At 47.8% G+C, this 12,578-nt stretch overlaps 1 long non-coding RNA gene across 1 annotated transcript in view; it reads right to left on the reverse strand.

Moving 5' to 3' along the window:
• The window catches only part of LOC131998866 (uncharacterized), a 34,421-nt gene extending 22,807 nt beyond the window's left edge, over nucleotides 1-11,614 (reverse strand). The window contains exon 1 of the long non-coding RNA XR_009398900.1: nucleotides 11,487-11,614. This is a non-coding gene — a long non-coding RNA (uncharacterized LOC131998866). The remainder of the gene's footprint in view (nucleotides 1-11,486) is intronic.
• Between the last annotated feature and the right edge of the window lie 964 nt (nucleotides 11,615-12,578).

Below are 12,578 nucleotides of genomic sequence, written 5' to 3' on the forward strand. Positions count from 1 at the left end.
TAAAGCCTCTGCCTTCAGCTCAGGTCATGATCCCAGGGTCCTCGAATCGGGCTCTCTGCTCAGCAGGGAGCCTGCTTCCCCTCCTTCTCTCTCTGCCTGCTTCTCTGCCTACTTGTGATCTCTGTCTGTCAAATAAATTAATTAATTAAAAAAAAAAAAAAAAAAAAGCCTGATGCAGGGCTCCATTCCAGGACCCTGAGGTCATGACCTGAGCAGAAGACAGAAGCTTAACCCTCTTAGCCACCCAGGTGCCCCTTGGCAACATTCGAATGTTATCGTTAACTATTTTGCCTTGCTGTGCCTTATAGCCCCAGGATTTGTTTATCTTATAACTGGAAGTTTGTATCTTTTGACCACCTTCCCCCATTCTGCCTGAGCCCTTACCTCTGGCAACCACAAGTCTCATCTCTGTATCTATGAATTTAGTTGGTTTTTCTGTGTTTGGTTTTTTAGATTCCACGTGTAAGTAAGATCATACAGTATTTGTCTTTCCTTGTCTCACTTAGCTCACTTTTTTTTTTTAAAGATTTTGTTTATTTATTTGACAGAGAGAGAGAGACAGTGAGAGAGGGAACACAAGCAGGGGTAGTGGGAGAGGGAGAAGCAGGCTTCCTGCCAAGAGCCCAATGCGGGGCTCCGTCCCAGGACACTGGGATCATGACCTGAGCCAATGACTGAGCTACCCAGGTGCCCCTCACTTATTTTTTTATTATTTTAGGAAGTCATGATCCATAACCATCTTTAGCATACCACCCTCGGTGGGCCCCGGGGCAGTGCCCCACCATCAGGACGCACTCAGTATTCTGCAGTGAACCCACCAATATACACTTGGAGGGGCTTAAGTAAGAACAGTAAAGAGCCTCTCCAGTTCAGGCCAAGTTCTGCTGCCAGATAAGATTTGGCCCAAAATAATAACAGCAAAAATCAAAGTAAAACTTTTGGGGGTGGGGGTGGCTGGGTGGCTCAGTCCATTAAGCATCTGCCTTTGGCTCACATCATGATTCAGTCAGTGGTCCTGGGATGGAGCCCGGCTCGCAGGGGAGTCTGCTTCTCCCTCTCCTTCTGCCCCTCCCCCAACCCGAGCTTGCGTGAGCCTCGCGCATGAGCCTCGCGTGTGCGCCTTCTCTCTCAAATAAATAAATAAAATCTTACAAAAAAAACACAACTTTTTTCTTTGAGATCTTTGAATCTCAGCCTTGTAGTTTAGGGATTGTGACTTTATACAAATATTGTTTATATTTACACATTTGGGTTTTTCTGTCATAATGTAATATGTGCGGACGACTCCTTCCCAGGAAACCCTGGCTCCAGAAGTCTTTCACTATCTCACCCCGACCCTGAGTTGCTCCTTCTGTATCTCATAGCCCACGGGGTTGGCCCTGTCCAGTCCGAGATCCTTTGAGATCAATATCTGCTGCATAGTCCCACATAACTAAGTCATCTCTTTGAGGGCAGGAATAGTGTTTCTACTTATCTGATCTTCTTAGTAATGAGTACAGAGTTGAGTATACAGCTGGTGCTTAATACATGTACCTGCATGAACTCTGCTGATTACTCGGATTCTCCTTCTGGTCTTGTCTTGGCACCAGAAGAGAGGATGTGGTGTAAGGATATCAAGATCTGCTCAAATCCCCATTTCAAGTCTTCGGGGTACAGACCCAGGGGTGGAATTGATGGACCATATGTTTAATTTTTTTTGAAGAACCACCACTCTGTTTTCTACAGTGGCTTCAAGACATTTAGTTATTATATTTCTTCATCCATTCATTCATCAGACACACAACGGAAGAGTGTCATTTAGGTGCAGGCACCATGCTAGGTTCCAGCAATACACAGGGAGGCCACGGTCTGGCAGCACATAGTAAGTCCCCAGGGACTGGCAACAGTTACAAATGCACATGTTGCCACCCAGCCTATACCTGCATTTAATTCTCCTCACCTGGTAACCCCTTCTGGTCCCCTCTTCGGCTCTCCACCAACTGGATGACCCTTCCCCAGCACGGGTCCCCCTTGCCCATCATCTCTGAAACAGAGTTCAAAGCTCCTTCTCAGACCTCCCCTGCTCCCGCATCCTCTCTATCTGCCTCAAGACCTCTTTGAATCAAATCACTTTCCCTGAAGCTCTTGGAAGCTCACAGCTGTTATTAAACTTCAACTCACCAATCGTAGATTTCCAGCCTCTCTTTACTGTCTGGCCCCCTAAGCACACCCAGGCACCCTCACACTCCCCTCGTTGACCCTCCATGCCTCCACCCTGGGGTCTCCCCAGCTGCCTTGGAGTGTCCCTGTGGGGCCCAGCCTGCCCTCAAAGTATAGCAAACGTTGGATTTTCCATCCAGAAATGAGAAACCCAAGTCATGTGCTTTTGTGACTTCTTTCCAGATGGATTCCACTCTGGAGTGACACGGACTTCCTATTTTACCAAATCAACTTGAATGTAACCAATTTCTATACATGAATCCTCCCTTGCCACCCATTTCCATTATAAAGTGGAAGACTAATTTGAGAAAACATGGGCTCACGATCACTCCAGTGTACACCTGAAACTCACAGAACCCGGGATGTTCACTGGAATTAAAAAGTCAACTTAAAAAAAGAAAAAGAAATAAAGGAAGGAAGGAAGGAAATAAATGAGCTCACAGAAGACCTCCCAGCCTTCTGCTGGGACAACCATGGGACCTTCTCCCAGTGACCTGGAGGGCCCCGTTCGGGCTCCATTTCTGGGGCCGGAGGTGCTTCAAGAGGACTCAAGCTCAGCCTCCCAGAGGCAGAGCACCAGCCCCTGCCTGGAGGTGAAGCAGATCTTTCCTCTTCTCCTACTGTGTGGCTGGACAGACCATCCGAAGGCGCTGCTCACTGCTCTCAGCTCTTTGAAAGCCCACTTGCCTCTGGACAGTTAATGGATACATTCCCTTCTGAGGTCTCCTGCTCACATCAAATCACGCGGTTTCCCAAATCCCGGTTTTCTCAAACTGAAACAATGGGGAACTTCTGTTTCCCCTTCTACTACCCACCCCCAACTCGGTTCCCACCGCTTCCTCGTAGGCCCCTCGCCCCGTAACCGGCTGGGAATTCAAGCTCAGCCAGCCGGAAACATTAGCATACCTAAAACCCACATTTACATTTTATTACTTTGTAGGAAGATGACTTACAATACAACCTACAATAAATTGGGGCTAAGAGAAATCGACACACGTTCTCCTGGGTGGAGGGTGGGGGCTATCTACCTATGTATTATTTTTGAGACTTTTTCTTTTTTTTTCACATGAGAAAGTGGTTAATGAAGTGAGCAGGCCTGTGGTGTGCCGGGTGTCTTACAGCGCCGTGTTTCTGCCTCATTTACCCAATTCTTTTTTTTTTTTTTTTAACCAGAGGAATTTTTCCCTAATGGGGAATCCCCTGATTTTGCATTCAAAGCTCTCCCAATGTAGTTCCTCCCCTCTCTTTGTGTTGTGTATTTCTCTGTCAGACGCAGCCAGGCTAAGAAGGTACCCATGGGGTGGGGGGTGCTGGGCTGGAACCTGCAGCGCTTCCTGTGGACTGGGCATTTTCGTCCGTTCAGACCCTGAAGAGGAGTCCATCACCCCCGGGCACCGACTGGCCAATTTCATGCATTGCAAACTCTACTGTAAGTTTAAGTAAACTTGCGGGATAGCGTTCACGGCTATCTTGTTGGGCCAATGAGCTGATGCTATGTGGCTCCCAAGTCTATTACGTGACAGCAGGGATGCCCAGCACCCCTGAAAAGCAAGGGCTGCCCAAGTCTAGAAAACTCCCTTTGGTTGGTGCAGCTAACCCTCTCCGACTCACTCAGCTCGCAGCTCCGCAGGGATGCAGCCGAGGCTGAACCCCACCCCCACTGTCAGCTCCTCTCCCCTCAGCCTGCACCATCAGCAAAAGGCTGGTGACACCCGGGGAGGGAGTCCTGCTGCTCCGAGGGCTTCCGCTATAGACTCTCGGGAAGGCTGCAGGGGCCAGGGGCCATCAGCCCACCTGCAGAGACCCCTGCGAAGCAGCCCGGCCCAAGGCCAGCTGCGCGCTCCCCCTGGACTCCAACCCCTCGTGTTCTCCAGGGGTGTCGCTGGGTGCTGGGTGCGCTAGCCCTGTCCCATGTGCACGCATGTTGTACTACCTCCATCTTGGAAAAAGAAAAAAAAAAGTATTTTGGGACTAGGTCACTCTTCAGACACCACCATATTTATCTTCCTCCTTTCAGAGTAAAATTCCTCTCCTCCCCTTTTTTTTCTCGAACTCTTTACCATTGGGCTTTGCTCCCCGCCTGCCTCTGATTCCACCCTCCTGACTACTGTTTTCAGTCCCCTGGGCCAGGTCTTCCTTAACTCCAGGTTCCATCTAAGGGTTCTGTTGCTCTAGGGCTGTGCTCACACCCAGGAGACCCCATCCTGACCCCCACCCATATGCTGATGAGGGTCCATCCTGGCTCTGATGGGTCCCTAGGTAGGTGACCTTGGGCAAGTCATTGAACCTCTCTGAGCCTGAGGCTCTTCATCTGTAAAATGGGGATGATAATAGCGCCTATTCATAGGGTTGTTAGGAGGATTAAGTGAGTTAATACTTGTAATACACTAAAACAAGCCTGGTGGGTTTATGTAAATGCTCTGTCTACCTCTCTGCCTGGCCAAATTCAGCTCGCCCTTTAGGTCTCAGTGTAAATGTTATTTCTAGATTTCTGGGCACCTTCTTCTCCTTGTCACACTTAAGAAAGTGTGATCCGTGCCTTTCCTCTGTGACTGTTGACTTGAGCTATCTCTCTGCTGCCCAGCTAGCCTCTGGAGAGCAAGGACAGTGTCTTCCTTTGTTACTGCTTTATCCCCAGCACCCAGAGTGATGGGGGGGCGGCCCACGCGTGGGGCTCCAATGAACAGCCACTAGGTGAAGGAGGGAATGACAGAACCCATGAATGGATGTGTTCTAAAGTGGTCACTGTGGTCCCTTGGGGCTGAGTGAAAGGGTGGGCCTCTCCTAAGAAAGTTGCTATGGAAGGGTCTTGATCAGGACACACGGAAAGGCCTGGGCGATGGAGGAGGCTGCAAACTCACCTCACTGAGACCCCTACAGAGCCCTCTCTGTCCCTCCCTGTCCAACTCCTGGGCCCGGGATGACACAGCTTTATCCCACAGCAGTGGTGCTTCTGAGCTGCCTGACATTCTAGCTAACCAGGAAGGTGTGGGAGCTGGGGGTTCTCTGTCTACTTGGACCTAAACTCAAAAATCAGCTGCTGTTCCTGACATGGACTCCCTCCGGCCAGCCCGAGGCCAGGGAGGTGGTCAGACCTGCCACTGAGTCCCGGCTCTGCCCCGATCACCTGTGTGGCCCTGGGAAGAAATGCTTGGAACTCTGGCTCTCGGATCAGAAAGTAACATACTCCTAGTGCTGTTGGGAAGATAACATGCAGCCCCGAGCTTAGCCCATTGTGGAGATGCACAGTTTGACTTCCCTCCCTCCAACATGGAATGCAAGTTTCCAAAGGTTGTGAAAATGCAGAAGTTCAGAAGCTCCAGGAAGGAGCTTTTGCCCCATGAATCACATATATTTCACCTTGGACAGAGTGAAGACAAGCGTGATTTGATTCGATTCAGCTCAACTCAATGAAAAAGTGCTTATGAGGACCCTGTGGTGGGCACCGTACAGGCTACAGCCTCAAGGGAAGGTAGTAAAATGCCGATTTCACACCTCCCCCTTTTTGTTTTTCTAGAACTTTGCATCTAAAGCAATAAAGGACTTCTGAAAGTCTTCAAAGTCCTGCCCTGTCAATCCCATGATTCAGATGGAACAAGCTTCTAAGAGGGGAAGAAATTAACATTGCCTGAGTACCGACACTGTCAGGTGCCTTCACATGCTTTTCAGTGAAATCCCCACCACCACCCTGTGATGTAGTTATTCTGAACTAATCACTGAAACAACGAAGCCCCATTTCAAGGATCCCAGCGGGCAGGGCCTCCATGAAAGACTGGAAAATCCCAGAGCCTCAGAGTACACTTAATCTGCCATGACTTGGGGCTGGGAGAAAATACCAGAGGAGCCGATTCAGACTGAATCCTAAGCCCCAGACATATGGCACCATCTGTGGTAGGATTCAAGAGAAAAACACTATGAAAAACCTGCATCTATTTAGTTACAAAAACTGCTTCTTTCTATGTGTTTCCAAACACAATATTCTGGATAACTTTATCAGAACTGCACTTTTTTTTCCTCATTGCTTTGGGACCCCAGGATGACTGGTATCCTAATGAGGCATTTGGCCTGCCCCCCCTGGGTTGGGCAGCCGCCAGTGTCCGCTGTGTCCTCACACGATCAGGGGTGAATGAGCTTAGGCAAGGCCAGCCTTCCCTGCTGATAAGGAGTTGATTGACTCTAAGCATTTCATAGGGGCACCCCCCCCCCTTATAAGCACTATTTAGAGAAGCAGAAAAACCAATCAGATGAGAGACAGATAGCTAGAGAACTGTTTCAAGGTCAGTGGGTCTGGTTAGATGCTCAAACTCGCCTTCATTTCTTTTTTCCTCTCTCACAGGAAAAGAAAGATAGACAGGAGCTTCTCTGTGGGTCCGTGCAATAACCCAGTTCAGGCTGAAAATCCTGGTCCCCGTTGGATAAGCTCCCAGTGCTCAAAGGACTCCTTGAGAAATAAATTGTTGACAAGTCCTTGCGGTCTTAGACCCTGCTGCTTCTCTCCAATAGGCCTGTGATCATAATTTTGAGTACCTCTGGGAAGATACTGAAAGAACATAATCTCAAAAAAATAGGCAGCCTTGACATTCTAGAGAATGCATGGCAAAAAAAAGAGCATAACGTCCATTGCTGACAAGGATATCGGGAAAGACAGATTCTCAAAAACTGTTGGAGAAAGTGTAAATTGATACAATCTTTTTTTTTTTTTTTTGGAGAGCAATTTACAAAACCTATGGACATTTTAAATGTGTCAATATCCCCTTCGAGTCACTTACTTCAAGTCTAGAGTTTCATCCTACAGAGGGCCATCCACCAAAGTGCTCACAGATATTCACCACAGTCATTTTCATCGTGTTTTTAAAAACTGGAAATAACTTAAAAGTCCATTAGAGAAGGAACGGTTAAATAACACATTAGTATATCTGTTTTTGTGGAATACTATACAGCACTTAAAAAATAAGGTTCAAGATCCATCTACATGAAATGATGTAGAAAAAGCTACAGGTACTCATTAGGTTAAAAACACAAGTTTTCAAACAGTATGAAACAAATTATCATCTTTTTAAAGTATGTACATACATAGGAAACACAGGAAGATACTAAGTCATGAGGGCAGGGGCCAAGGAGGTGTCTTCAGATGGTAGGAAAAAGGTAGAAGGGTAGTAGGAAATGGGGAATTTTTATTTTTTTTTTTTTTTAATATCCCATTTATAAATGTTCATATAAGGAACATAGGTGACTTTCACAATAAGGTGGTTTTATTATTATTTTTTTTAACAATGTCCGGAGGCCTTTGGCAAGGGGCCTTATGATGGTGCTTCATCAACAAACATATGGCACGATCAGAGGCCAAGCTGCCTCACCTTCTTGAAGCGGTTTCTGAGCAGGAGTGAACCGAAAGCCTTCAGAGGCTCATGCCCACCGGCTCCCAGTGAGACAGGATGTTCCCTGCACTGCCTAACTGGTGGGGACAGAAAGAGCTCTGGAGTTGACACAGCACCTTCCTTACCTTATCTCCAACAGCCTGTGAGATAGACAGGACAGGAATTTTTATTCCCGTTTCTGCAGGGGAGGCTTAGACAGGTTCCTGCCCCAACACCCCCCAACCCCGGTCATGTGATTAGAAAGTCCAACAACCGGGCGGCTGAGGCTCTGTCTCCATGGCAGGGGCACATACCTACCAGCAGCACCCAGACATGTAGCAAGCCAGGTCTGAGCATGCTCTCTCTGGCCTGGGCTCCGTGAAAAACAGCTCACGTTGCCTCGAACCTTCCATTTTCAAGCTACCGGACACATTCCGACAGTTCAATGTGACTTGTCGGGGACCCATTGGACTCCTGCTACCTTCTACCATCTTCTGCCCTGTAAAGCTTTCCTCTGAGCTGAACTGTGTGTCTCCCCAACCCCGAACTCATATACTGAAGTTCTGACCCACTTCCCCTCACCTCAGAATATGATCCCATTTGGAAATAGGATCTTTAAAGAGGTTGATTACGTTAAAATGAGGTCATGAGAGTGGATTCTAATACAATATGATTGGTGTCCTTCTAAGAAGAGAGAATTTGAACACAAACCTGGACAGAAGAAAGATGATGTGAAGTCGGGCAAGGAAGAAGATGTCTATGAGCCCAGGAGAAAGGCCCAGAATAGACCCTCGCCTCGGGCCCCTCAGAAGGAAGCAACTCTACTGACCCTCAGTCTCAGACTTCCAACCTCCAGGACAGAGACAAGAAATTTCTATGGCTTCAGCTACGTGGTCGGTGGTGCTTCTTATGGCGGGCGCCCCTAGCACACTCACGCACGAGTCTCTCAGAAAACAGCCGTGCTCCCTCCATCTCCAACTCCCTGAGAAAGGACTTCGCCATCCTGCATGAGTTGTAATCTCAGTGAAAATATTCTCAAGAGACCTGCATTGAAATGGTCCAGCTCCACAAAATAACCCACCATCCCAACCCATGCTAAGAATTCTTTAGGCGGAAGCTCTTAACAATGACTGGGGTCGGGGGAGGGGACAACTGTGTGTTGGATAACTCTAGAAGTTTATTAACTGTAGGGGAAGCCCGGCGTCGAGTGCTTCCAAGAAGGGTCCGGGCCCCCCAGAAGATGAAGAACCCAGCATTGCTTTGCCTCAGAGTCCTAGTCTGTTTACGGACAAAATGAAACCCCTCAAGAGTATGAGTTCCCCAAAACAGGGAGCCTCTTAATTTGTTGCGAAAAGAACAATTTCTGCTTTAAACATATACGTGTTTATCATAAAAATAATACTCAGCTTCAGAAATTTTGGAAAATATAAAAAAACAACAAAAAAAGAACATTGCCATAACCCAGCCACCCTGAGGTTCTGCCTCTGTTTACGTTTTCATACATTTTTGCTTTGTTTTACATAGTGTTATTTCATAATTGGATGCAGAGTTATATATACAATCTTACATACTTTTTTTATTTTAAAACATTCCTCCGTGTTATTACAATCTCTCTATAAACATCATTTTAAATAACTGCAAAATATCCCATTACGTCGATCACTTTTCTCAAATGTGAACTGCAGAACATCTCATTGGAATTATACGGGGTATGTTCAAAATGCAGATTTCTGGATCTTATCCCAGACCCATTCAATCAACCTCCAGGGGTGGAAGCTGGGAATCCTCACTCTAGTAGGTTTCTCAAGCAACTCAAAGCTACAAAAATTTGAAAACCACTGGAACTGGTGTAGCCATAGTTTTCCATCACCTTACCCCAAACGCTGGATGTTTTGGTTATTTGCAATTTTATAAATAGCTACACGAAGAACATCTTTGTGCAGAAAGCATTTTGTAAATTTCATAGTGTTTCCTGAGGATGGCTTCCCAGAGGTGATATTATTTTGAAAGATGTGAACATTTTGTTTAAAGATTTTATTTATTTATTTGAGAGAGAAAGAGTGAGAGAGCATGAGAGGCGAGAAGGTCAGAGGGAGAAGCAGACTCGCCAGGAAGCTGGAGCCCGATGCGGGACTCGATCCCGGAATTCCGGGATCATGACCTGAGCCGAGGGCTGTCGCTCAAACAACTGAACCACCCAGGTGCCCAAGACATGAACATTTTAAAGATTCTTGATAGACACACAACATGCCTGTACACACCTTTAACCAACCACAGTCTGCCCAGGTTTCCGGGTGAAATAGTTGCTGATTACTTATCTATATTTGTGGTTTACAATGGCTTTTATTTTCCAGCTCTCTTTTCAATAGCATTCCATCTTTGCTATTGAAAATATTGAGTTAGGTCACACCAAAGTAGGCAAAAATTGAGCAGATGATCCCTAAAATACCCTTCATGAAGGCATACAAGACTCTGGCTTGGCCCCATGGCAAACCATCATAGCAGATATCCGTGGCACTCTAAGGATTCCAGGCACTGACCACACCCCAAACAGACACCTCAACGCCCCAGCACACCTGTGGCTCACACGTCCCAAGAACAGTGCTCTGCTGGGGTCCAGGCAATGGCCAACACTCAAGGCAGATGCACAGTGAGGGTGGTGTAGAGAGAGGCCCGGTTCACCCTCCCTGAAAAGAACAAAGCACACAGCAGTTGGCAAGATCTGGGGATCCCAAGGAAGACCTCGGTGCACAGAGTCATGATGGGCTCAGGGTAGGTAGCTTGCAAGCTGCCAAGGGGTCAGAGCCATGCAATGAAATGTCAAAAGCATACGGAAAACATACTGTTTTTAGACGGTGTGTTGAAATGGTGTGGGGGAGAGGAAATCGTATAAATACCTGGGCAACCCAAACAGCCCACTCTGCCGCTAGATCAGGGCAATGAGAACCTGTTCATTCGTTTAACCAGCCTTTACGTAGCATTTACCATGTGCTAGGGAGGCATCCGTCTAAAAGCTCTACAAATGTTAACTTATTCAATCCCTGCAATCAAGTCTATAAAATATCATCACACCCACTCTGCAGATGAAAGAAACTGAGACACAGAGAGGTTACGTAACCTGCCCTAAGTCACACAGCTAGGAAGTCATGGAGCCAGGATTTAAATCCAAGCAGTCTGATTCCAGAGCCGTTTCTTTCTGCCACTACTCCATTCTGCCTTTGGAGACAGGACCAAGATACTCGGGAGCCCAGCACCCAGAAAGAAGGAGCAGTAAAGAAAGCCAGAGTCAACTAAAGCAGCGTTCAGAACAGAGATGCCTTCTGCCGACCCCCACACGCCAACCCATTCTAGAAAACTCAGGTTGTTCATTACAAACAAGCCTTTCAGCATCATCTTCTCCTACTCCCACCCACCCCACACCTTCCATCACCCTGCCTGCTGGCCCAGACAGTGGTGCCCAGCCTGGGGCACCCTCTCCCTGGTACCAAAATTCCCTGAGGGACTGCCTCTGTGCTTTATATGAAGGACAGCAAAATCCATCACCCGAGCCCCTGGGTCCTTGCCTCCAAGGCCTTCTACCGCTGCAACTAATTATCTGTGCTGAAAGTCGCATGTGGAAACAATCTACAGGGTTTCCCATCAAACCTGGCTGGCTGGCAGCTCCCATACCCAGGCAGGGGCAGGCCCGCTCCCCTTTTAAACAAACACATTAAGTTAATAACAACAACGACCACGTTTGACAGCCACGTTTACTAATTAATTCTCATTTGTTCCTTCTGTTCGGAAGGGGGTAGGACTTGCACAGTTTACAGAACTGAGGCTCCAAACCGATTTCTCTTAAGGTGGCACCACGAAGTTATCGGACACTTGGACGGAGAACATTCCTCCCTGTTGTTCAGCCTTGCCCTCTAAACTGGTGGCCCTACGTACCTTGAACTGCGGCTCCCCAGTGGCTATGTTTGAGGTGGAGAAGATCCTAGAATCTCCCTCTGCTCACTCCAGGTGGTGGCCAGGCCTGCCCCTTGACATGAGCGAATGGAGGCTGTCGCTCGCGACCACTCCTTCCAGTCACCACGCAGGACCAAAGCACACGGTGATCTCATTTCCGTCCTCACCAGCATTCCTCAGGAGGCTTGATTATGATCCTTGTCACAGATGAGCAACCCTGGCTGAGAGGTCAAATGACGTGCTCAAGATCACCCAGCTCAGAAGCAGCAAGACCTATTTGCCTCACTCTTTGCCCAGGGATGACTGGTTAAGAAATTTGTTCCAGTTAATGTAACAAGCAGCTTCCAGGAGAACAGAAGTCCCTGTGCTCAGTGTTAGGCTCTGACCACAGAACCCGGCCTCTCTCTCCGTACTTGCCTCCAAAGGCCTTTGGGCTCTGAGCCTTTCGGTGATGAGGTGTTCGCAAACTGAGGGAAGGAGGGTAGATGCCTGGGAGAGCCTGCTTATTCTACAACCTCCGTCCCTTTAATCCAAACAACTTTATCCAAAGAATGCTGCCGCCTGGGCCAGACCTGCACCCCAAAACTAGTGTCTTTGGATCTCCACTGGACTTTTTCCTAAGTTCACATCATCTCAAGGTTAGGAAAGTTCATCTGCCCACCCCTCTTGCCCTCCGCTCTGTCTTCTCTCTCTTCTCCAACAGTGATCGAGCTATTTCAACTTGCTAAAGCTTCCACCGGGACCACTAACATTCTAGATCGTGTTTAGGTCTTGCAACAATCCTGCAAGGCACATACTATTACTATAGTGCTGATTTTACAGATGTGAAACCTGAGGCAGAGAGCTTTTGTGTGACAAAGGTCACATGGCTGGGGTGCAGCCCCCTGGGATCAGCCTTCAGAACCCGGGGTTGGGACACCGATTTCCAGCTCATAGGAGACATCTTACACAAGCCCCCTAACTTTTCCCCTCTCATCACAGAGGGTGCTGACCTCTCAGGGCCAATGGCCCTGCAGTCACATTCTTTCAGCTGCTCACGGTCTACAAGGCTGGTTTAGACATGTGTCATTTTCT

Source organism: Mustela nigripes, chromosome 13 (assembly GCF_022355385.1).
Source record: "Mustela nigripes isolate SB6536 chromosome 13, MUSNIG.SB6536, whole genome shotgun sequence".
Lineage (NCBI taxonomy): Eukaryota > Metazoa > Chordata > Mammalia > Carnivora > Mustelidae > Mustela > Mustela nigripes.